This window comes from Lemur catta, chromosome 6 (genome assembly GCF_020740605.2).
Source record: "Lemur catta isolate mLemCat1 chromosome 6, mLemCat1.pri, whole genome shotgun sequence".
NCBI classification, from domain to species: Eukaryota; Metazoa; Chordata; class Mammalia; order Primates; family Lemuridae; genus Lemur; species Lemur catta.
Window position 1 is genome coordinate 25,432,832 of NC_059133.1, and position 26,770 is coordinate 25,459,601.

General features: G+C 39.0%; 1 long non-coding RNA gene across 1 annotated transcript; it reads left to right on the forward strand.

The window, feature by feature from the left end:
* The first annotated feature begins 373 nt into the window (after positions 1-373).
* Positions 374-8,112, forward strand: LOC123640653. Its single transcript, XR_006736010.1, has 3 exons — positions 374-411; positions 5,905-6,015; positions 8,083-8,112. It is a non-coding gene; the product is annotated as an uncharacterized LOC123640653 (long non-coding RNA).
* Positions 8,113-26,770: the final 18,658 nt, after the last annotated feature.

Below are 26,770 nucleotides of genomic sequence, written 5' to 3' on the forward strand. Positions count from 1 at the left end.
TCTCACATGTTGTGGTGGGAAGAATAAAACAACAGTGATGTGGTGATTTTACACCAAATCCTAATCTTAGATTTTAGGTAGTAAGCACTTGTACAAATTTTAAATGCAGGCAAAAAATATACAAAGTCATAAAGGGAGAAATAATAGAAGTGCCCAAATACATGCCCTCAATTAGATTTTAATAAATCAAATTATACTTTAATCAAATCCATTTGTTGTTTCAAAGATGTGAAATAATTAAAACCATCACATGGGACATCCTACTGTTTATAACAATGATTTCTATTGTTAATTAACTTCAGAACATGCGGTTATTTTAGTTGGGCTCTGAAGAGTTTCCCTACCCTGGATCCAGAGATTAAAGTACTACTAGAAACCACCATTGATTACAGAACAGAAAATTCCAGCAAGGTACAAATCTAATCCTTGTTTTGATTTAATCTTGTTTGTTTATTTCTTTTAAAATTAAAACCACATACAATTTTTGAATTGAGACTTACTTTTTTTTTTTTATCCACTTTGGAAAGCTATTAGTAATGGCTTTTTCAGGACCAAAGCACAAAGGTATTTGGGAAAGGACTGGTCTTTTTCTCAAGCTCTGAAACCTGCAAGAATGTAAAACTGAAATATCATAGACTCAAGTTATTAATTGCTATTAGTTGCTAAAATGTAACACTGCTTATATTGAGTTTTGGCGACCATGGAAAGTACTGACAAAAATAGGTTTTATATAAGAAAAAAATAAAGTGTGGATTAGAAGTGATTTACATATACTACATAACATTCTCCTAGACCTGCATTGTCTAGTATGTAGCCGCTAGCCTAATGTGGCTATTGAGCACTTGAAATGTAATGTTGAGGGAGAAAAACTTTTCCTCTACCCTCTTACTTTCAGTACCCAGGGGCCTGCAAATTAAACTAACAAAAGACAAATTAATAGGAGAAAAGGCATACAATTTTTATTAATATTTGTATGCATGGGAATTCACATAAAAGAAGTGAAACTCAAAGAAGCATTTGGATTTGGGGCTTATATACCATTTTAACAAAGAAAAGAGGATTTTGGCCCCAAGGAATGATAAATCATAGGAAAGTGACTAGGATATGGGGGAACTATACGGGGGAACTCATGGAAGATAAGGGTGATTTTAGTAAGGTCTGGTTACACAAACTCATCTCAGTGTTTACTCCTATCTCCAGCAATAATAGTCACTCTTTCCCTCCTGGTAGGAGAGGGTTGGGGAGAAGACCTGCATAGCAGGAAATGTATGTAATGTTTTTAGGCAGGTAAGTGGAGGACAGAGAACTCTTCCTCCATCTATTGATTCTTAATAACTTTGAGGTCAAAATAATCCTTATGCCAAAATGACATGTTTTAGGGGTGGCTAATCCCCTCCAGCAGCAAGCTCAAATTGAGATGTGCTGTAAGTGTAAAATACACACAGGATTTTTAGGACTTAGCATGAAGACAAAAGAATATAAAATATCTCATTAATAACTTTTATGTTATGTACTGAAATGATAATACTTTTGATATGCTGAGCTAAATGAAATGTATTATTAAATTAATTTCATCTGTTTCTTTCCACTTATTTTTAATGTGGTTACTACAACATTTAAAATGACATATGGCTCATGTTATATTTCTACGAGCCAGTGCTGTCCTGAACATTAAATAAATGACTCAAGTTAAGGGTGTATTTCGTTTTTAATAGGGTGGCCTTCATTGCCAGGCAGATAACAGATGTTAGCTAATTTACTTGAACGACTGCAATTTAAACTCAAAAGTAATTTAAACAAGAAGACCTCCTGGGATGCTCAGACCAGAGAAGAGCATTTTTGTTGTTGTGTTTGTTGTTTTAAATTTTCAGTGATATATTGGTAGGCTGTTTGGGGTGACACTTTTCATGTCCACTTCAAAGACAGCCCCCAATCCTTTAGAATGTAAGACAAGAACAATAAATCTCGAGTTGAAATGATAGGGGTAAGATCAAGTTAAACAGGAGGAGGATCCGATGAAATAAAAAGTTAACTTAAGAGCATTCCCTGGTGTCCAACATCCATACCAAAAAAAAAGTCACCAGTTATATAAATGTAATATAGCAAAAATAATCTCCCTGGTCCCATCAACCTGAGAGTTGACTCAGGGTGCAAGACAATAATAATTAAAAGAAAAAATATAATTTTGCATCAGCTCCCTTCCACTGATTCTTGGAACTTTTTTGAATCTTTCTTGAGATGGCCCCGGGGATGACTGTGAATGAAACCCAAGTGTTCTCTTTATCTCCACATTTTCTCATGGTTCCCTGATCCTGAAATGATTTCCAGTTGTTTCCAGGGCCTTTTGGGACCAGAGACTGTCACACCTATGACCTGCCAGTTTTGCACCTGCTCCCTTGACCCTGGTGGGGTTTTTGCTCCTCACAGTTGCTGGGTTCAGCGAACCGTCCTGGCCCTGTGTGCCCGGGGCAGTGCAGTCCTGAGCTGCTACAACAGTGTCCTTCTCCACTGGAACCCAGGGCCTCCCTAGCTTCTTTCTTCCCCTCTTTCCTGAGGGGAGAGTCCACCAGGGACTGAAATAGCTTGAGACTGGGCAGTAAGCCTGATACCGCTCTCAGCTTTTGTCCACATGGTGCTTATGTTTGACAATGTGGACTTTTACCGAAGGTTAAGAAAGCCCCTGACTCTTTTGTGTTTCGGAAAGTGGCTTACTGCCAAAAACCACCCTTCCCCCTAGGACTTAGATAAGACTCATGAATGCCCCCTCGTGTATCCATGACAAGGCCAGACAGGGATCTTCCAGATTCCTACTGTTGACCTCATAAATGATCAGCTGAACTGCTTGTCCCCACTGTGCAATCAGAACAAAATGCCTGTTAACCAAACTTCGTTGAAGCTTCTCTCCTTCCCCCAGGACCCCGAACATTGGCCCTCCCTCAGCCTGAGTAAGCATGCAGCCCCTCCCTCAAAATAAGCTGGCATCTGGGTAGAACATTCTCTGATCCGCTGTCCCATCAGGTCACCCTTTCATTGCACTCCCCACACCCAGTTCTTGTTTATTCCTCTCCATGAAAGAAAAACCTTGCTTGACTAACTCTTGAGAGGCTTGCAGACACTCTGGTCAGTGCTTTCTCCCTATTGCAATAATCCTTTTGAATAAAGTCACTCCTGACTATCTCCAGATTTGTTTTTTGTTTCAGGTTTTCACAGCAAGCGGAGGATACCTCAGAGAAGCTCCAGCCTCAGGTCTCACTCCCTTCAGAAACTCGTGCTTCCTTGTGTGGCCACCTGATACTAAGCTGAATGGATGTTTTGTGATTTTTAAAAAAGGATTTTTTGGCCGGGTGTGGTCTGTCACACCTGTAACCCTAGCACTCTGGGAGGCCAAGGTGGAAGGATCACTTGAGGTCAGGAGTTTGAGACCAGCCTGAGCAAGAGTAAGACCCCATCTCTACTAAAAATAGAAAAATTAGGCAGGTGCCATGGCAGGTGCCTGTAGTCCCAGCTACTCGGGAGGCTGAGGCAGGAGGAGCACTTGAGCCCAGGAATTTGAGGTGGTTGTGAGCTATGATCATGCCACTGCACTCTACCTGGGGAGACAGAGTGAGACCCTGTTTCAAAAAAAAAAAAAAAGAAAAAGAAAAGAAATAAAAAAGAAAAAGAAAGAAAAGGATTTTTTCATGTTTGCATATATTATAAGGACTTTGTAGATGTAATCCATCAGTGGCATGTGTCAGTATCTAAGGATGGTATAGGTGGGAAACCCTGGGCTTGGGAAAGGTGACTGTCTGTCAACCATCAGCCGTGCAGCATGTGGTATCATCTTCTTGAGCCTCATTTTTACCACAACACCAGACATTAACAAGTGGAAGTTCCTGGGCCAGGTTCAGCCCCAAATTTCCTTTATTGGGTCAACACAGTATTGAAAACATTTATTTTAACAGTTACCACCATTGAAAAAAAAAATCAGAAGACTGCACATAAATCTTCTGGCTTCCATTGAAAGATAGGACCAGGAAACATTGTTTCCAACTCCTCCTAAGGTGACAGCCCTCATAACTGCCTGCTTTGCTCATTGTCATGACCTACCTGGTCTTTGGCCTTAGGTTCACCCTGACCCATGGCATAGAGTGCACAGTTCTCCCTCAAATAGTTGCTATGGGGTCCAAATAAAATAATGTATAAAGGGGCTCCCAGTAAGACCTGAATAATTTTTACTTCTTCCTCTTTATTTGCTGGTATTTAGACTCATGGGCTTACATTGACTTTTAAGCATCTAAATAGATTTTCTATACTTTAAATATGTGGATCATGGTTAAAAATAGCAAAAGGAGAATTAGATGAGCATCTGAGAAGCAAATTCTTAGGGAAAAAGCATCTGATTTCAGAATCTTGAAAACGTATTTGAAAGATAAACTTTTTTTTTGAGATTAAAGTCTGAGACTGTTGTTCTAGCTTTCAAATGAACCATTGAATCAATGAGACGGTTCATCGTTAAAATAGATGTTTTCCCTGCACTGTGCCAAAAAACTGATTTGATTGATTTTACAATTAAATTGAGGGAGGTGGCTGATTGTTTTTGCAAACTCATTCCTTGCCCTTTATTGATTTTTGTTTAAAGTTTAGCCATTGAACATTACAATAAAGTGACTAAACCACCTTGAACTGACAAAATCAAGGACAGTCACCAAGTGAAAATACCACATGTAATGATAAGATGTGTCAGAGCTCTTAGGAATTTTGCCTCTGGTCACTGGACTACATGGCTAGACAGAGTACTAGGATGAAGATTTTCAGCCTTGAGGTTGGCTCTGGACTGTTAACACCACCTCAATTGTTGCTCTTTTGAGAGCTCGAAAGCTTTCACGAAAACTCACTTGCTTGTTTCATTACCTCTCCTAAAGATTTCTTTGCAGATGCAGACTTTGAAGAGACTTTTCCCTCCTTCCAGGCTCTCTGGCCCTTCTCCCTGCTGTGACAAACTACCTATTTCAAAACTCTCAAGTACTCTCCCACCACCCTGCCATCCCTGCTGAGCCCTGAAACCTCAGTATCAGGAAGGACAGCAGTCAGAAGAGCACTCATTCACAGGGTCCACAGGCATCTCACACCCAGCCTCAAAGTCCCATTTCCCGGCATGAAATGTGGGGCGTGTTGTGGCAGGGGCCCGTCAGTCTCCCCTCCCTCTGGGGCTTCCGACTCCCCCCAGCCTCCATCTCCCTTTTGACAACAGCCTCAGTCTTCTCCACTTTTGGATGCTGCTCTTGGCTTGGCTTCTCTCTTTTGCATTTGAAAAATAATGCCACTTCTTTTCCTCCACAGGGTCTTTGAATGCCTCTGGCATTTTCACAGATTGCTTCTTTTTTTCCCCACCAACTTTGGTTATGAAGCAAAATGTGGTGATTTAACGTTTCATTAGCTGTTACTAAGCTGCTTCCCTGCATGCTTTGTAAACTCTTTCCAGGACTCAGTGAAAGTGTAGGCACTTGTATTAGGCTTTTGAAGTGAACTAGCACCCTCTGTAGGCCAACCTTTTCAGGAGTATGAGAAACCACATCTCAGGGTGTTGTTTCTGATGCCAGTGCCTAAAGCAAAAAAAATAAAAATAAAAAATCATATTTTTCGAAGTTATCCATGAAAATCCCTTAAATTGTCAGGAAGCATAAAAACCAAGAATTAGCTTCTTTTGTTTCACTTTGGTTTTGGCTGCTGCCTCCCTGTCTGGAGGCAGTGCAACTCCAGTAAGGGAAGGAACAGTAAATAGTCTTTTTCTCTGCCCCTCTTTTTGTCTCTCCTCCCACCCACTTATGTTGAGAGGCTCATGTGCTTCAGTTCCCACACAGTATATTCATTCATTCATTCATTCATTCATTCATTCAGAAACACTTATTGACTCCCTGCTAGGGGTCAAGCACTGTTCAGACGCAGAGGAGTCATGACGGTCTTCCAGAAGAAGGTGATTTCGAGCAGAGATCTGAATGAAGAGGAGACAGGCTTCATGAACTCTATGCTGGGGTAAGATGTCGGGCAGTCGGGTCCCCAAATCTACTCCCTCATGTTGTATGTTGAGTTACACCACATGGATCCCAAGAAAGAAGATTGAACTGTGGCCACTGCCCAGCCTTAACTCCATTAAAAGACCTCAGAAGTGGCAGTCTCAGGAAATCTGGTCCACTGGGGGCCGCAGTGGTGGCGATGGGGTGGGGGGTTGGTGGCCCGGGTAAGGATATTTGTAGTTTGAGTGGATGTTCTTTTCAGTTTCTCGGAGCTCACAATTCCTCAGTCTGTGCAGAGTGGCTGCTGCTGCTCACAGCAGCTGGTAGAAGTGAGGACACGGCTTCTGTTTTATGAATGTTTGATGCTATCTCTCTTTTCCATTTAAGGTTTATACTCAGGACACTGAGCAACTAGGGAGAATTCTGGTTAGATTTTTGATAAAAGGAAGTCTTGTGCTTGAGTCATTAGGCAGGGGGCTGGGAATGTCATTTCCTCCTGGCTGAGTCCTGCATGAAGCGATGTTTGGTGGGCAACCTCCCACTCCTGGACAGCAACTGAGCGTGGCAGTGGGGGCACCTTCCTCTCTGCCTCTCCACACCACATTCCCTCAGGATATTGCTGGTCTCGTGACAGTGGACAGGGGCAGTGTTTCAATGGGAAGTCAGAGAGAAACACGGGGTAGTCCTGGGGGCACCTGGGGTGCAGTGAGAGTAAAGTGAGAGAGACAGAAACATTTAGGAGATCCAGCTGGTCTCTTCCGGGGTTTCCTCCCATGTTCACAGTTGCCCATTGTAGTTATAAGGCAAAACGATTGACTGATGGCCAAAGAGAAATGGATTCTGAAAAGATTGGCTGATAGTACAATGCTTGACACATAGTAGGTGATCGATAAATGGTTAATGAAGAAATATGAAAAGCAATTAGAAATGGTACATGAATCATGCCATGCCAAGAGTTCCGATTTTTTTAAGGGTACTTCGAAACTACTTTTCAATGATCAAGTAAGAAGATTGCAGTAGGTTGAAATTGTATGACTGAGAGCAAAAAGCTGCCTCTGAGGTCCAAAGAGATTCTTCAAAGACTTTCCTATGCCTGGAAGGAGATTTGATATTTTTCCAAATTTTCATAACACATATCTTGAGAGACTATTTTTATCTGACCATTTCTTGAGATCCTGTCTTCCCTGGGTGACAACTAAATACCAAATTACTGACCCTGTGTGTGAGTCAATTTGGTAATTGACTGGTGTTGATGAATAATATATTATATATTATGGAATAAACTTTTCAATGGTATTTAACTGCCTAAATTTATATGTATATCTCTGTCTATGTACCTATGTATCTATGTATCTATCTATCCTCAAGTCCTTGACTTTCCTGATTTGACTTATTTTCTTGATTTGAATGTTCTGGTTTTCTAGAGGCCTTTCATAAGCATATTTATTCTATATTTGCATTTTCCTAGGAGCTGAACTGAACCTGAAATTCTGGCTGTACAGACTACCAGCCTTGATTAGTATTTATCAGTAGACCATCTTAAATACACTCATTTAATGTATGAGAAATATAGACAGGATTGTCACCATGCCAGATTGGCATATCTTTCCACAAGAGAACTAAACCCACATTAATCAAAACTAGTTATCTCTTATAGACTAGAAAAGGGCTTCAACAGTAGTTTAAAAGTAAAGAGAAGAAAGTATCACCATCAAGCTAGCTGAGAATTCCTTTACGGGACTTTTTTGCTGACTATTCACCTGAAATGGAGTTTTCAGATAAAATACAGGACACCCAGTTAAATTTGAATTTCAGATAAACAACAACAAAATATTTTGGACATATTTACCCTAAACATTTTGTGGTTGTTGCTCATCTGAAAAGGAACCCTCCCCTCCCAAAATCCTCTCCTCCATAAAAACGACGATTCAGAAATTGTTACAATCAACTTTTTTGAAATTCTGCAAAACGACCAAAGGCTTACAGCAATCTGGGGAACATTTATGTAAGAAAAATGCCTGAATCTCTGTAAGTGTGAGCTTTGTGGCATTTCAACTTATCCTGTTTTCATCCCCTTTCTTTGCAGCTCTGAGGATGCCTTGAAAACCAATTGCCCTTGATCACAATGAAAACCAGCAGCTGGCAACCATTGGAAAGGCAGAATGGGGTTGGAGCTCCTTCAAAGCCCCATTTTCAGCGAAGAGTCATTATTTAACCTCTGGCCTTATGTTAACCCTGATCCATGGCATAGAGTGCACAGTTCTCCCTAGAATAGTTGTTATGAGAGCTTCCTGGAGCACGTGCGCTCTCTCTCTCTCTCTCTCTCTCTCTCTCTCTCTCTCTCTCTGTCACTCTTAAGAAGAGAGGTAATAAAAACTTAGCTGTACCAAACTGAAATTTTCTTCTTGATATAATCAGAAAGATTAAAGGAAATTGGAAAGGGAATCAAATAATGCTATTTAATTACTGCTGTGTCCATATATTACTCAAACTCATCTCTTGTTTGTAAGGCACTTTGAAAACACCAACCTACACTTAATCAGCCAAGACCCTCAGCCACAAATATGGGTTCCTTATTAGTCGGGGGAAGCATTCTTCTTAGCTGGGGTAAGCTGTTTTTTTAAGCCAGACCTAAGGTAGTAGTTCTGCATCTGGGGTGCATGACATAGTGGTGTTCCCTGAATTTTTACAATATGTTGCCAGATTTTGATCAGTATGTAGAATTGATTTCCCTCTTCCAGCTGAGGATACACATTTTTATGTATGTGTGACAGAAGGCTTTGCAGAATGAGTTGGGCAAAGTATATTGTACTCTTTATCCCTAAGAAATATCACCTCTTTATAGGAATTGGAACACTGGTCAGAGCAATATACATTCAAAGGCTACATAGCAATAAAAGGTAACCAAGTAAATAGAAAAAAATAAACCTGCAGAAAGGCTTTTTTCAATTTTCCAAAACTTGCTTTTTTTTTTTTTTATTTCAGCTTATTATGGGGGTACAAAAGTTCAGGTTATATATATTGCCCATGTCCCGCCCATCCCCCTGAGTCAGAGCTTCAAGTGTGTCCATTCCCCAGACAGTGCACTTGGCACTCACCATGTAGTTATACTTCCATCCCCTCCCCCTACCGCCCACCTCCCCGAGTCAGACCTTCAAGCATGACCATTCCCCAGACGGTGCGCAAGGCACTCATCATGTAGGCATACACCCATCCCCTCCCCCCACCCCTGCCTCAGTCTGATATCCAATTGGTATCATTCCCCAATGTGCATTTAGGTGATAATCAGAGAAACCAATTTTCTGGTGAGTACATGAGATGCTTGTTTTTCCATTCTTGGGATACTTCACTTAATATAATGGGTTCCAACTCTCTCCAGGAGAACCAAAGAGATGTCGTATCACCATTATTTCTTATAGCTGAGTAATACTCCATAGTATACATATACCACAATTTACTAATCCATTCGTGAATTGATGGGCATTTGGGTTGTTTCCACATCTTTGCAATTGTGAATTGTGCTGCTATAAACATTCGGGTACAGGTGTCTTTGTCATAGAATGACTTTTGTTCCATTGGGTAGATGCCCAATAATGGGATTGCTGGATCGAATGGTAGGTCTACTTGAATCTGTTTAAGGTATCTCCATAATGGTTTCCACAGGGGTTGCACTAGTTTGTAGTCCCACCAGCAGTGTATGAGTGTTCCTGTCTCTCCGCACCCACGCCAACATGTGTTGTTTTGGGATTTTTTGATAAAGGCCATTCTCACTGGAGTTAAGTGATATCTCATTGTGGTTTTGATTTGCATTTCCCTGATGATTAGGGATGTTGAGCATTTTTTCATATGTTTGTTAGCCATTCTTATATCTTCTTTTGAAAAATTTCTATTCATTTCATTTGCCCACTTTTTGATAGGGTTGTTTGATTTTTTCTTGCTGATTTTCCTGAGTTCTAAATAGATTCTTGTTATCAGTCCTTTATCTGATGTGTAGTATGCAAAAATATTTTCCCATTCTGCAGGTTGTCTGTTTATTCTCGTGACTGTTTCTTTGGCTGTGCAGAAGCTTTTTAATTTAATCAGGTCTCATTCATTTATTTTTGCCAGAACTTACTTTTTAAAAACCATTATTCACCTTTTAATGCTTTTAACACACTATCCAAACTCCTAGAATTCAAAACTGTGGCTAATTTTCCTCTTTTAGAGTTGAGACTTCAAAGGTCATAGTTCAGAGGTTAGTGGTCAGAATCCTTCCACTAGCAACCAAATCAAATTTCTGAATTCTTGCAATCAGGATTGTGCTTTTATGGAAACAAATATTTCTTATTCATCCGTTTTGCCAAGGCAATAACATATGAGTAGTGATTTGCAGTGATAATATTCTCTCTGAAAAGCTTCCCAATGTGCAACTTGATCTTTTTTTTCTTTTCTAAGATATATTATGAAAACACTTTGAGCTTGTAAATGATTTGTTCCAAGTGACAACGGAGAATAACATTTCCTTAAAGAATAGTGATTTTCTCTCTCAGAATTTTGGAATCTTCTTGATATATTTCTGGACAGATGATATCAAGCAGTATAGTTTTACCCTGGAAGTGTGGAGTTTGGGAAAGAGAAGTATAGTCTTGTGCATTAGAACAACAGAAGGTACAAGGTTAGAGAGCTGTTCTGTTTTGCTTTTCCAGTACAGAGCTGAGCCATGTTTGGGCTCCTGGAGTGAGTTGGCAGAAAGTCACTCACTCCCTCATGCTGCCGTGATCTACAAAGACTTCTGTCCATAGTACAGTCCGATTGAATGGCCTATTTTATAAACTAAATGCCACAGTATTTCCACATATCCAAATTCAAAGAAATATACTTGCCTAACATATGAAAATCCATTGAGATATCAGACTTGGAGTTTTTTCCCCTTGTTTAAATTTTAAAAGAGATACTTGTCTAACATCACAACATGATTTTAAGTAAGTATCTAACTTGGATTGAAATGTTTGTGTCCTGGACAGAAAAACAGTAAGAGTAAGTCATGAGAGGAGATTGGATAGGAGGGAATCGAGTCCCACTTTCTCTTTTAAGAAAGATTTGTGACTCACCATTTTTTGACTTCTAACAAGGAGCCTTCGAAGAAGCAAAAAAAGTTTTATTTTCTTAAAGGTTCAAATCAATAAAAATTTTATTTAATCAGAACATTAATAACTAAGGAAAAAGGACAGATGTCATACTGTAGCAGGTCAGCCTCAGAGCCTGCAGTATCTGGCTGGTGGGAAGGAAGTAGAGGCTGGAGCCAAATTCAGGAACATGATATGACTGTGGCTCTGACCCCCAAGGACGCTGGCTGATGGTCCAAGTTGGTGTTCAAAGGGAAGGGGAGCCCTTGATGTAATTGTATCCAATGCTGATATCTATGGGAGTCCAGTTTACAGGCAGAGTGCGGCAGCAAGGTCTCCTTGAAGAGGTGATGCTTCAAATTTGCAGGGAACTAACAGGATGCTTTTGAGTAGTTCATCTTTTTAGAGCAGAACCCTAGCCAGCAACTTGGGGTCAGTGAAGTCTCTAGCCCCCCAGGAAGAGGAATGGGGAGACTTCACAGGGCTCCAGCTGAGTGGAGCTGGGCTCTAGTTCTTGAGGCAGAAGTTCAATTACACAGACTAGACCCCCACAGTGAGATGTAGGAGAGTGTTATAACTCAGTGGATCTACTATAGACACCACAGACAGTTGGTCTACAGAAAAACAACTATTTCCAGAAGCCACACACTTGCAAAGGTGGACCTCAGTAACCCCAACTAAGAAGGTGGGAAACGACATCGGTGTTAGGAAACCAGGCAACATTGCCATGGCAAGTAGAAGCAGCCATACTCATTAAGGGTGTGCCCTAGTGGCAGCCCTGTGCTAGATTTTATGAAAAGGAAGTGAAAAGCATTTACAGAATCCCAAATGGCCAATAAAGGAAAGATGCAGACTGGAGAACCTGGAAAGCCGGTGATTAATTCAGTCAAATGCAGTCAAGGCCACAGACCTGCAAACCAGGGGAGCCAATAGCGGAGTCCCCCAACTGAGGCCGAAGGACTGAGAACCTGGGAGGCCCTCGTGTAAGTCCTATAGCCCAAAGGCCTTCTCCTGATGTCCAAGGACAGGAGAGGACAGATGTCCCAGCTCCAGAAGAGAGAGCGAATTTACTCTTCTCTGCCCTTTTGTTTTGCGTGGGCTCTGAACAGAGTGAATGATGCCCACCCACTTCAGTGAGGGTGGATCTTTATTCAGTCTACTGATTCCAATGCTAATCTCTTCCAGAAAAACCCTCGCAGACATACCCAGAAATAGTATTTTACCAGCTATCCTGGTATCCCTTAACCCAGTCAAGTGGACACATAAAATCAACCATCACAACATACTTATCATCCAAAACAAAACGGGGGATTTGGAGAAAGGGAAAATGAATGGTGAGTGACTAAAAATCAACAAATTCCAACTACACATTCCCTAAGAACACGTTATATCAAATTAATCTAATTGCCTGAGGTTGTTAAAACTAGGAAATAGCGCAGATGAGCTGTAGCATTGATTCTGTTGATGTTTAATTTATCTGTTTATTTGTTTAATTCATCTGTATATTTAGTGCACAAATCACATCAGCCTGCTTCAAACTTTAAATGGTTTGCACGTAGGATGCAATACAAAATCCCTGATGTGGCCTCTAAGGCCACACAGCATCAGGACACTCGACTCTCCACCATCACTCCCCCCTCGCTCAGTCCGTTCCAGACCCGGTGGCCCCAGGCTTTCCACACACTGTCCCATCTGGCAGGCACGTTTCTCTTCTCACTCAGGCTCAAATAACCTAACTCCAGATCGTGGACCTCAAATTAAATACTGGTTCCTCAGAGAAGGTTTGCTAAACCCTCAATCAGATTCTGCCTCTCCTGCTGTTCTGGGCCCTGGAACCCCGGCATCTTCCTTCATAGCACAATTTGCAATCTCCTGGATTTTTCCAGCTGGTGTATGTAATGACTGTCTTCCTCAGAAAAGGGCAACCCCTCCAGAATTCAAGGACCACATCTACTTTGTTCAATTGTAAATGTAATGTATCACAGCACTTGACCAGTGTGGGCACACAAGAAAGACTATTCAATGAGGACTCCAAAAGGAATATGAGCTCTATTTATACAGAGTCTACATTCTAGGAACTAGAAATTATAATGACCAATGTGATCAGTGCAGTACTGGAGGGTTGTATAAAGCACCAAAGGAACACCCTGAAGGGAAGGCTTACTTTGGCCATGAGGCAATTTCACATCTCCCTTTATGTCCTTGTAGGTTTCTGCAAGAGGTTGAAATGTGGGAGGGTGATGACACCACATGGCAAATGCACAGCAATTGCAATGGAGGGAGAAGGAAGTGGGAAGTTTGAGTGATGCAGCCTCTAGGTGAGCCCCACAGGACCATCCATGGCTATGACTCACCCTGCAGCATTTGCATCCAAGACTGAGATGTAGACAAAGAATAATTTTGAAATCTGCACATGATACACAATCGGGAAGAATGACTAAAGTGCTGTCTTGCTGTGAAATTTTATTTCATCAAGTTTGCTTTAAACATACATTCCACATTGTATTTCTTAATGGAACATTTGCTTTCTATTAATTAGTGTGCCTTTGTGTTTAAATACATTTGTAATTAAATTCAAATGACTTGGAAAATGAGGTTTCTAAGAGAACAAATCAATGACTTGATATTCTGGAATGTGAAATATGTTACAAAGTTAATTCATGATGCCAGAGTTAAAAACAAAAACATAAAAACCAAAGCTCAACATTCCTTTTTCGAACTCATGGTGTGCTGTCATCCTTTCAATTATTACCATAGCATGATTTTTATTAAACTCTTACTTTTATTTCATTTACGTGATTAGGCCTAAAATCAACATTTTAATTGCACCATGAACAGACCATTAGCCAATTTATGCTTACTCAGTTGTTGAAATAAAGTAATAAAAGCCAGTTTCCCTTCCCTTCCTCTCTCCCTCTCTCTCTCCTTCCTCGTCTTTCCCCTTTCTTCCTCTTTTCTTCCTTTCTTCCATCAAGATTTATCCTAGCGTGAGCCTGAAGCTCTGCTAGTGCACACATTTTGAATATATATTAATAATACTTAGATTCAGGCATATTTAACCAGAAACCTCCAGAGTAAGTTTAACATGACTCAATCGATCCATTATAGTATACATACAGAAGTGTCACACACATCTTAAAACTATTTAAGCCCAATCTGATGTAACAAAGTTGGCTTTTCCCCCCCTCTCCATTCAGCTATGGAGACTGATTCACCACCATGAAGTGCTTGGTTAGATTATTGTTCACTCCTACTTTGAGAGCAAAATAAAATGTACTCGGCTGACTCTTTAGTGAGTCAGTAGCCCTTCTTTTCATTTCCTAATTCTAGTCTACTTAAGGCTGGAGTAAGCGGTTCTCTACCCAGCAATTGTAATTAAACCCATTAATTAAAAAAATACACATAGACCTTAACACATCAATTAAAATGGATATAAGTTGTAGCCAATAAAGCATGAGAATCCAACAAGTGCATAGTTCTATGTACCAAGGCTGAAATATTAAACAAGACTGAGTGTGTTTAATTTAGCCGATATGTCCCTGTGGATCTGCTTCTTTGTCTTCAGCTGTTTTTAGAAATAGTTTCCTTTTCTTGCTTTTGTTGTTGTTGATCTTTGGGAGTCTACTCGAGTCTCCTTAAGTATGGACAGAAGACAAGGATTTGTTAGCTAGGGTATTATTTAAATTTGCATTACTCTAAGTCATTCCTTGAAAAATAGACTAGGAAATCCTGTATGTTTAGCAAAACCACTTTATAAAGTGAAGTCAAGGATAAATCTTAATAGGCTTATATGAATATAGATTAGGATTTTCCTGTTGCCTAAGAATTGAAGATCATCCTTAGTGGTGCCGACAATGGATGAGAAGCAGCACAGCATTTTGTTTTTATTTATTTATTTATTTTTGGAGACAGGGTCTCACTCTGTTGCCTATGCTGGAGTGTAGTGGCATGATCATAGCTCACTGTAACTTCAAATTCCTGGGCTCAAGCAATTCTCCTGCCTCAGCCTCTTGAGTAGCTGGGACTACAGGCATGCGCCACCATGCCTGGCTGAGGTTTTATTTTTTATACAGATGGGGGTCTTGCTATGTTTCCCAGGTTGATCTTGAACTCCTGACCTCAAGTGATCCTCCTGCCTCAGCTTCCCAAAGTGCTAGGATTACAGGCGTGAGCCACTGTGCCTGGTGAGCCTTGCATTTTAAAGGAGAACTCTGAATACATGTACCTAAGCCTTACCATGACATAGACATTCTTTCTGGTCCAGCAACCAGACAGGTCTCCCAATAGCTTATAGTAGAGAAGGCCAGAGACTCATAAAAGCAGATCCATCTTTAGGGGACCTTTACAAGAAGAGAGAGCATAATGGCATTTCTTCCCTGGTTTACATGGGATGGAGACAAGTGAAGGGAGACAGGAAAAGAACCCCTTAGAGAAGTGGGGGTGCTACACAGAAAGGGCTGCTGTATTTTCAGTCCTTGGCCTGATGTTTGTTGAGCTGGAGGAACATGTAGGCCTGTCCTGGGCTGCTACAGAAGTGGAGGACAAGTGAGTTTTTTGGAGAACCTGGAGTCTGAGGGATATAGAGAAGTCTGAAAACTAGAGGCTAGTTAATGTGGCCCCTAGCGGCAGGGTAAGGACAGAAGGTTGCAAGTTCCACTGCCACCATTTGGCTGGGCAAGAATGCGCAAGGTTTCCCATGAACCAAGGGGGCACCACAGAGACTGTCCACCAAATGGAATAGAAGGACAGGTCATGTGCCATTTCCTCAGTGCTGGTCCCACCTGACAGCTGTAACAGAAGAGAGGGGAGGAACAGCGATGGTAGGAGAGGAGATTTGAATTGGGTGAAAATTAAAGTTTAATTCAGACTGGACTAGAATTTTCCGTAGCTGAAAATGAGACTCTTCTCACATCTGAGAATGGCCTCAAAGCTAACAGATCTGCCTGAAATGTCATCCAGGGGCTGAAAAGGGAGAGCTGCTTGTTTGAAGGTAGCAGTGGAGAAGAAAAAACAGTTTACTGATTAAAATCACTGGTTCGGCATATTTAATAAATCAGTTCCACAGTTTATTTAAAAAGTAAGCTACTACACTACTGATGGTCTGTTTTTTGCCAAAAATAGTTATTTTTTGAACTTGAACCTGAATTTAATCAAGCCTCTTCAAGTAACAGCTTCCTGGAAACACAAGAGATGGAAGAATCTGTTAATGACACCAGAAGAAAACTGTCAGCCCAATCCAGAATGTGAGAAATTCAACAGGACAAACAGCCTTATTTCTTTAACAAACACATGGCATGTTAATTCATAATGCCAGAGTTAAAAACAATAGGAAAAGGAGGGAAAACAAAGGAAGGAGAATTGTCATAAATTAAAAAGACTTAGGAGAATATCTAACACATGTAATGTGTGCACTATTTTTGAATTTTTATCTGAATAATTACTGTTAATAATAATAGTATTTATTCAATAATACTAAGGAATTATTCATTTGAGAGGCATGAGAATGCTATTGTGGTTATATTTCTTTTTTTCAGGTTCTTATGTATTAGAGAAACATACCGAGGTATTTATAGGTAAAGAAATATGATGTCTGGGATTTATTTTAAAATACTCCAGGATAAAAGAAAACAAGTGAGAATTTGGAGTGGGGGAAGGATTGATGAAAAATAATGGCAGAGTGTAAATATTGAAGCTGGGTGATAGGTATATACAACTCCATTATATATATTATTCTTTCTATTTTTACATGTGAAATTTTTCATAATAAAAAGTTAAAAATTAATTAAAATCAAACAAGCTGTTTAAATACTAGATATTTTATTTTTAAGGTTGGAATATGGTATGGCATAATGAAATTAACCATAGTTTTGAATAGCGGCTACATTTTTTATCAACCGTGTGACCTTAGGGAAGTCGCTTAATTCTTATAAGCTTCATTTTCCTTATCTGCTAAGGGAGAATAATAATAATTTCTCTTATTGTTGCAAAAAGGATTTAAGGAGATGACATGTATATAACATTTAGCAAAGCTCCTGGCACAGAGTGAGTGCATGTATTAATTAGCCTAATCAGAGTTAATTTTCATTTGTCACTATGCTTCTATTTTAAGCTACTATCTTTGATGTTATAGTTTATCTTGGTACCTTAACATTGAAAACTGCAGAAGTGACGATGTCCTTAGTCAAAAATCCTCAGGGGTGGGGGAACTGGTTTCATATCTCCTCATCTTGGAATGCATCCAGATTTGACCTTCCATCAGTTGGGTTTCTATGATTGCAAGTTACACAGACCAAGTCTGACCAATTTAAGAAAATAAAAAACCATTGGCTATCTCACAGAATCCAAGGGAAATCTGGATCCAGAAAGGCAGACTCAGGGAAAGCTCAGGAACCAGAAAAACCCTAAAGATCTATTAATAAGTAGGGATTAATATAAACCTATAATGTGTAGCTTCTTCAGGTTACCACAATCAGGATGAATGAACTTCAGCTATTTTAAGACTCTGTATCACTTTGCTCAAGCTTTCGGTTTCAGAGAAGGAGTGCCTGGTTGGCCCAGTTTGGGTCACATGCCTATCTTTTGGTTGGAATGAGGAGGTAGGTTGGGTACCTCCAGTGACAATCCCACCAAGACTGTATCCACTGAGGGAGAGATTATTATCTATGTCAGACTACTAGTTGTTCCCCAATATTCATTCTTCCCCTCTTCCATGGCAATAGGGTTTTAGCCAACCACATGCCTGTCCAGCTAAAGACCACATTTCCCAGTCTCCCTAGAAGCTATATGTGGCCATGTAAGTAAGCTATAGCCCATGGGATGTGAACAGAAGTACTATGAGACACATCCAGGTTTTGCCCTGAAGAGAATAGGACATAAGCTTCTTGGGTCTCCCTAACCCCTTCCTGTAGCTAAGTGAAGGCTAAAACCAAAGGAGCCGCCTTGTCTTAAATCAATGGTAAAAGTTGAGCTGCCAGAGTTAGCAAATGAAAATACAGAACACCCAGTTACATTTGCATTTCAGGTAAACAAGGGATACTTTAAAAATTATATGCAAGTACGCCCCATGTAATATTTGAACATAGAGAGGTCCAACATATGTTGTTAAGTGAAAATAGAATGAGGAATGGAACAGTATGTATACATGGGTTAATGATCTGTATGTTTATGTGTAGAAAAAAATCTAGTTCCTGTTTAAATGTGGCCATCCAGCTCTGGTATGAACAGTGATTTAGGGAAGAAGGACAGGAAATTGCTGTAATCATCTAGGCAAGAGATAATGGTTGCCTTAACCAGAATGGAGAATTAAGAATGAAGAGAGTGCTGGGAAGTTGGCTCAGCCTGTAAACCCAACACATTGGGAGGCCTAGGAGTTCAAGAACACTCTGTCTCCAAAAAAAAAAAAAAAAAAAAAGAGGAGACAATTGAAAATACATTGACTATCAATACATTTGTTCTAAATTGTTACCAGAATTCCTGCAATGTTTTAATAGAAAAGATTGAAATACTTGACTTCATAGAAATAAGAAAAATTCTATATGTTTGAAAGGACTATGAAAAGCTAAAAGACAAATGCAAGCATGAGAAAATTAGTTGTAAAATATGTGCCGGACAAAAAGTTAATTATTCCTAACACATAAAGTACTCTTACAAATCCAAAAGACAGATTAACGTATCAGCAGAAAATGGACAAAGAGGATAAAATTCACAAAAGAATCTATATTTCTGATAAACTGAAAACATTCTACCTCATTAATCAAGAGAAATGCATATGATAGCCAGATAGTATTCTCCTCCTAAATTAGTTTTTTTTTTTTTTTTTAAAAGAACAAGCCCAATGTTGATGCAAGCTCCTTGAGGAAGGTTGTTATCAGAGAGTGAGATTTCAGAGTTTAGTTTGTTAAATGAAACAGCCTCAGATGGTGAAACACAGCCTCAGGTGATTGTTATAGCAACATAATTCATAATAGCCAAAAAGTAGAAACAACCCAATACCCATCAACTGATAAATGGATAAATAAAACGTACTACATCCATACAATGGAACATGATTCAGTAATAAGAAGAAATGAAGCATTGGTACATGCTACAACATGGATGGACCTTGAAAACATGCAATAATGAAAGAAGACAGTCACCAAAAAGCACATATGGTATGATATATTGAGCAAATATTAATATTAACCAAAAATAATGCTAGTATAACTATATTCATACCAGACAAAATAGACTTTTGAAGCAGGTCAGAAAATGTCACCCCAAAATGTGCTACTCTGACATAAGGAATATTTTGAGCTGAAGGCAATTGACAAAATGCAGGTACAGGATGAGCTCTCTGCCCTCCATCATTGACCTGAAAATGGAACATAAATTCCTCTTGTTAGGTGTTCACAACTTGTCCCCCTCCATGACCTCTTCTCCCACCAGGAAAGGGACAACCATCTTATATCACTAGAGAGGAGATGGCACCAAGACAGTGTCTACACAAACAAATCTAAGTAACGGGCCCTTATCTACTATTGGTTTCCCCATATATTTGCAGGATTGGTCCAACATTAGAAAATCAATTAGTATGATTCACTAAGTAGGGGATCAAAATAAACCACCCTAAATTATGTCATTTTGGCATAAGGATTATTTTGAGTTAAAGGCATTTGGGATTGAATATATGTAGAAAGAAATAAGCACACCCAGAGCTTTCCTTATCTGACTAAAAGCAAAAACTCCAGAGAAATGAGGACTGCCATAAATCCTCTGTTCCAGGAAGTTTTAGGTCATGAAGAAGATAGAAATTCAGCACTAGGTAGACCTGCACAGACCCACTTTGCTCCATCAGTTTCTGCCATATACTTACCTTCCCACAATTTGCTGCCCTTGGAAGCTGAAAATCTCTTTCCTTTGTCTTGTGCCTACTCCACAATTTATCCTTCTTTGTGTAATGTGGTGTATAAGCTCTCAGGCCCATCTATGTCTTTGAGTCTTCACTTCTTTTTTAGAAAGGCCCCTGTATCACCAAAAAATTAATATTAAATAAAATTTGTATGCCTTTTCTGTCTTTTGTCAGTCTAGTTTGTAGGGCCCCAAGCAATGAAAAAGAAGAGAGGAAAAGAATTTGTTTTCTCTCCTACGCGCTCCGATTGTATCCTTTTCACTGTCACCTTTAGAATGAAGGGTTAATAGATTTTCTACAGGTGCTTTTTGTTTTACCACCTTATCACATGTCATTTATATTAATCTCCCCATGGAAAGGTGGGCAGGAGATTTCCTCTGTTCCAGCGTCAATATGAGGGCTTGGGAATCCTTCAGGCAACTAATTTAGTTTCCTTTTTATTTTCCTTTAGTATTTGTTCACTTTACATTTTTCCCATTTTTCCTTTTAAAATAGCTTGTATTCTGAAAGCCAAAGTGAAGTGTATATTTCTTTATTTTTACTCATTTATCTATTCCACACATTAAAAAAATTTTTTTTCTTTCTCCTCCTCCTTTTCCTCCTTCTCCTCCTCCTCCTCCATTTCACATATATTTTTGAGTACATATTATGTGCCAGGCTTTGTTGGAGGCATTGGGGATACAGTAGTATACAAAAAAACGGAAAATGAATGTCCTGCCTTTTAAAATTCTTTTTAGAGATGAGTTCTCACTTTGTCATCCAGGCTGGAGTGCAGTTGCACAATCATAGCTCACTGCAGCCTCAAACTCCTGGGCTCAAGTGATCCTCTTGCTTCAGCTCCCAAGTAGTTGGGACTACAGGCGTGTGCCATCGCATCCAGCTTGCCCTTATATTCTAAAGAAAGGGGCAGACAATAAACAAGGTAAATATGTAAAATATGTAATATGATACAGTAATAATTGGTAAAGATGATTCTAAGAGTAGAAGGTAAATTGTAGAAAACCAGATAGGGATGCAAACAATCATTATGTAATATAAGTATAATAACCTTTGTCCCATAGAGATGCAGATGATTTGAGTCTGGTAAAAGAGATTACAACCCAAGAGTATTATTACCCTATGGGGCATTAACCAGCTTTTATGTAATTTAGTAATCATATTCAACATTTTTCTTTCAGTGACTACAAATACATCTGTCTGTCCTATGCGTCTTTGAACTGGCTTTCTCTTCCTGCTGGCTCTCTCATCCATGACCTTGTGGACTCTTTATATATTGTACTATGAAAGCCATGATTTTTAGCTTTTTAAAAATTATACATTGGACTACAGAATTCAGTTTATGTGTTTCTGATTTGTTATATATCTTTAATGAGCAAACTAATAAAAATTAATATGTGTGTGTGTGTGTGTGTGTGTGTGTGTGTGTGTGTGTGTGCGCGTGCGCATTTTTTTTTTTTTTGGAGATAGGGTCTCACTCTACTGCCCAAGCTGAAGTGCAGGGTCATCATCATAGCTCACTGGAACTTCAAATTCCTGGGCTCAAGCAATCTTCCTGCCTCGGCCTCCTGAGTAGCTAGGACTACAGGCACATGCCACCATGATGACTGGCTAATTTTTCAGTTTTTTGTAGAGACAGGGTTTGACTATGTTGTCCAGGCAGTCTTGAACTCCTGGCCTCAAATGATCCTCCTGCCTCAGTCTCCCAAAGTGCTAGGATTACAGGCATGAGCCAGCATGCCTGGCCCCTAAAAGATATTTATGTATTAAAAAATAAAACAATAGAGATTTAAAAAAATCCTCTGGATTGATTTTTTTACATTCTAATACTGATGGACTATTAGGCATTAGAAATGAAAATTATGAAGACCAAGCAGTTATATGTGACGAGAGCTTATGAGGACATTTTCTAAAATATGTGGATAGATAAGTAAACAAAACATTTAAACTCCTAGAATAATATTGCCTCTTTACTGGTGTAACCAGTACAGTAGGTATTTAAGTATTTGAAATCATTGACAGTAGGGGTTCTCAAGTCAGGCTGCCTGGTTTCAAATCTTTGATCAATTACTTCTTGGTTTGGGCAAGTTATTTAATTTCTCTAAACTTTAGTACTGAGGAATAAATAAAATAATATAAGTAAGAAGGTCAGAACAGTGCTAATAAGTGCTCAATGTTAGCTACAAACTTTCTGTTTAGTTATGTTATCTTTGCAAGGAAAAGTTACAATATATTAAGTAACACAGAGCAAGTAAATAACCATTGCAGCTTCCTATCATTGTGTCAATTATTTAAAAAAACCATATACAATGTTTGCAATAATCAGTAGAATAATGTTTCTCAATCTTGAAAAGTTCTTATCAAGGCTTCTTTTGAATTAAAATAGATTAATTCTTGTCCACCCAGATAGTCCTTCATTTATATCTTTATTTTTTGAATTACAGAACTTTTGACAACCACAGGTAAATTTTGTTGTCCAGTCAAACCCCGGTTTCAACAAATGGCACTTCTTTTGCATGAAAAAAATAAATTTCCTAAGTGAATTGTTGCTTGAGTAAGCAAGTTAAAATACAAAGAAAAGATGCAGCAAACATTTCTGCAGAGGATTTCTACTTATCCCAAACTTTAGTAGCTAATAATTCTCCAAATAACAGAAACAAACAAGCCAAATAAATAAATGAATAAATAAAAATTCAATAGTTATCAAGTAGGTTTTTCTCCCTTAACAAAGAAAACACTTTTCTTAGTACAAAGAGATATAGATAGAATGTGTATACCTCTTTCACCAGAATATTTTTTATAAAATAATTTAACTATTAATAATATTTATATTAACCAAAGTACTTTGTTTTCTCTAGTCCTCACTCATGCTATTATCCCTATGCTCTAGGTGACAATACATTTTCAGACTAGTATGTCACAAAGGACCATTTATTTGAGCCCTTACTATGTTGCCTTAAAATTTCAGACTATTCTAAGTAATCCATGGGCTTAAGCAATGCATTGTTTAAATTAGATGGTCTCTAGGATCTTCCACCACTGAATTTCCATCAAATTATAAGGGGAGATAGAAGTCTTATAGGTCTAAATTCTATAGAGCTCATCATTCTAATTATGTCACGTAGGGAGGCCAGCTGGCTAGCTGTCAAGAGACCTCTGGAAGCTAATTTACATTGGTAAATTCATTGTTAGACAGGCTCTGAATCTTTGCTTTGCAGGTTTAAAACTTGATTTTTGTCAGCACATTGAAAGTAAATTCTTCTCTTGGCAGACTCATGTTATCCAAGCTTACACAGACTGAAATGCCATTTTATTAATTTACAATGGGCAATAAAATTTTTATGTGAATTGTGCTGCATCAACAGGACTGGCACATTTAATCTTTACAGACAAAACTACATGGGAAGCCAATTATAATTGAAAACTTGTTGTGGGTATGTATTCAGAACAAGAGAAGGTAGTTGAAAGATTGTCTTAGGGACAAGCTTGTCATGTGGTCTGGAGTCTTTTGAGTCTGTAACCCTAGGTTCCTTCTCCCCTTTAATAAGGCTGAGTGCAAAATACAGGAGCACATAAGCAATGTAGTTTATTTTGGGTGGGGCAGGGTGAACTTACGGATGAATAGGAACTAGGTAAAGGGAGGATGAGTGTAGGGAACATTCCAGATATATAGAATAACATATGTAATGGTTCAGAAGTAAGGGACAGATTGTGGTGGGCCCAGAAAACTGCATGCCTGAGGTGTACAGTGGAAAGAAAATAATGTCAAGAGATGAGGGTGGAGGGGTAGTTGAGGCAATAGCACATGAAGACCTTGAAAGCTGCAATGAGTTTGAGTGTTTGTCCTCAAAATGACAAGGAACCAGTGAAGAATATTAAGCAGGAAAGTAGCAACGGCCAGATTTGCACCTTAGAAAGATTGTCATTCTGGCTGTGGTGTGGAGAATGAATTGGAGGGATGCCAGGCCCCAGAGAGATGAGTTCACAACCCAGGTTAAAATGAAGGAGCTTGGAAAATGTGGTGAAGAGAGGTAGGTAGAATTTGCAGGATGGGCTCATTAATTGGATGTGGGCAGAAATAAAAAGGGAACCAGCAAGGGTGATGTCCAGATTTCTAGCTTGGGCCCAGGAGCTCACAGGGTAAGCAGAAGGAGATGATGAGAGTTCAGTTTAGCATTGACATTTTGGATTGAGCTTGAGGATTCTTTGAGATATCTAAATGGATTTGTTCAATAGGCTGTTGAACCTTTGGGTTTCATATTCAAAAGAGATCTGGACTGGAGATTTGGGGATCACCAGCAAATAAATAATGGTATAATAGCAACCCCAGAGTGGCTGATAACCCATTGAGAATGCACGGCGGTGGATGACAATGGTTCCATAGCTGTAAGCCTGGGTGGAGTTCACTTTGCTTAACCAAAATTATTAAAATCAACAAATAATAATATCTGTCACTCTTCTGTGTGCATTCTGGCAAGATCTGTTCAAAGCTGAGTCATTCTAGTACATGACTGGAAGCTCCATGAAAGGAGCAGTATGTGTTTTATTTCCCACTTTATTAAACTACTTTCCCACTTTATTAAATATCCTTGCTGAGCTTATGCCAGCTAATCTTCCTGTTGCTGTCCCTGGTTGACTACAGCTGGAGAAATTATAGGCTCATATCATGGTTAGAAGCTGCTGCCAAGGATTTGACATTGGGGACTGCTATTTTATATGTTGAGAGCAAACTGGACTGAGATATGTGGATGTTTGGGAGGAATAATAATATTTATTTTTTTAATAATTAGGAAGGCAGAAGAAATAAATATACAGTCATTTCTCTGTATCAATGGATTCTTCATCCTCAGATTCAACTACCCATGGATTGAAAATATTCTAAAAAACAAATACAACATTTAAAAAAACCACAAATTTTAAAAATACAGCATAACAACTATTTACATAGCATTTACCTTGTATTAGGTATTCTAAGTACTCTAAAGATAATTTAAAGTACGCAGGAGGATGTGTGTAGGTTATGTGCAAATATTACACCATTTTATATAAGGGACTTGAGCATGTATGGATTTTGGTATGGGGGTCCTGGAACCAATCCCCCATGGATAACAAAGGATGACTGTATTTTTAAAATTTGTGCATCTTTTTCTTTATGTTCATAATAAAGAACTGATTAAGACATTCTTTAAAAAAATGGAATGCTGAAGAGACATTAAAAAAACCTGATTAAGTTTATTTATTGCATGCTATTTATCAAGCAAGACAATTTCTTGGAAGGCAGATTGAGTTAACAATCACATAACAAAATATTCCATTTGTTTTTCTTAAGCAGCTTCATGCAAGCCTCAGAAGTCAAGGGAGTGTCACTTCCACCACATGCTGCTCATTCCAAATGAGTCACTAAGTACAGCCCACCTTCAAGGGAAGGAAAATTAGATTCTACCTTTTGGTGGGAGGAGAGGCAAAGAATTTGCTGATATGTTTTAAAATCACCATGGTCTGAGAAAAAAGAGGCTATGTGTTATGGAGGGTTTACCCAGTTAGTTTTCTATTAACCACCAATCTTAAATTTCTCTTCCTTCCTTTTTTTTTTTTCTTTCCTCATTTATAGATCATAGCTATACACTGTGTCACAACTGGTAAGCTCCAAATCTAATAGATATTATCACTAACTTGAAAAAAAAAATGTTTAACAACATATTTATTACCTTTCAGTTCTGTAGACCAGAAGGCTTTAATCAGTTTCACTGGGCTTAAATCAAGGTGTCTGCAGGGCTGGTTCCTTCTGGAAACTCAAGTGGAGAATCTGGATTTTTGCCTTTTCTAGCTCCTGGAAGAAGCCTGCATGACTGGGCTCCCTACCGCTTCCTTGCATCATTCCAAACTCCTGTTTCCATTGTCACATCCTCCACTTCCTCCACTGTACCAACACCCTCTGCCTCCATTTGTTTTTTTTGTGGCAATATATACATGATATAAAATTTACTATTTCAATTATTTTTAAGTGTACTCATCAACGGCATTAAGTGCATTCACAGTATTGTGCAACCATCACTACCATCCATCTCCAGAACTTTCTAATCGAAGTTTTAAAATGTTGGCCCTTATTTTTTTAAGCATTATTTTTATTTTTCCTTTTAATGTGGTATATAGAAAGAATTGCAGCTTTTTGGGCATGGATAAGTTTCAAACTTCTCTGATCCTCACTTAACTCATCTATGATATTTATTAATAACAGAGTTGTACACACCACATGTGAAGAGTCTAGCACTGGGCCAGGCCCTTTGCTCTTAATAGCTTAGATCTAGTATATAAGACCACAGAGAATCTTACTTTTCCCAGTAATTCTCTAGAGGAAGGATAGCTTAACTCCTATTTAACACAAGGTCTTAACTGTTCTTTCTCTGGATGCTGAACATGATGCACTGGCTCCATCCACAGGCTCCCTTACCCTCAGGCTTTTCATTGGGTTGGCAGAAAATCTAGAAGGTAGGTAGGAGTGAGGCCAAGGTATATATTCTTGTGGTACCCTTCCTTCCACTTCTAAGTAATTTTTAAATGCTCCTCTGCTGAAGTTCACAGCTCCTGACCTGCAGTCCTCTCTTACAGCACTCTTTGAATTCTGGTAACTGCTCCCTCTTCTTGCCCCTTCAGGCGTTAGTCCAGGTAGATATATGGTAACTCATGCTTTTGCTAACCTATGCATGCTTTACCATCTCTTACTGGTTTTCTTAATTCCTGGCCAGACCTATTTTAAAAGTCCCCTCCTTTAAGATATCTTCAAA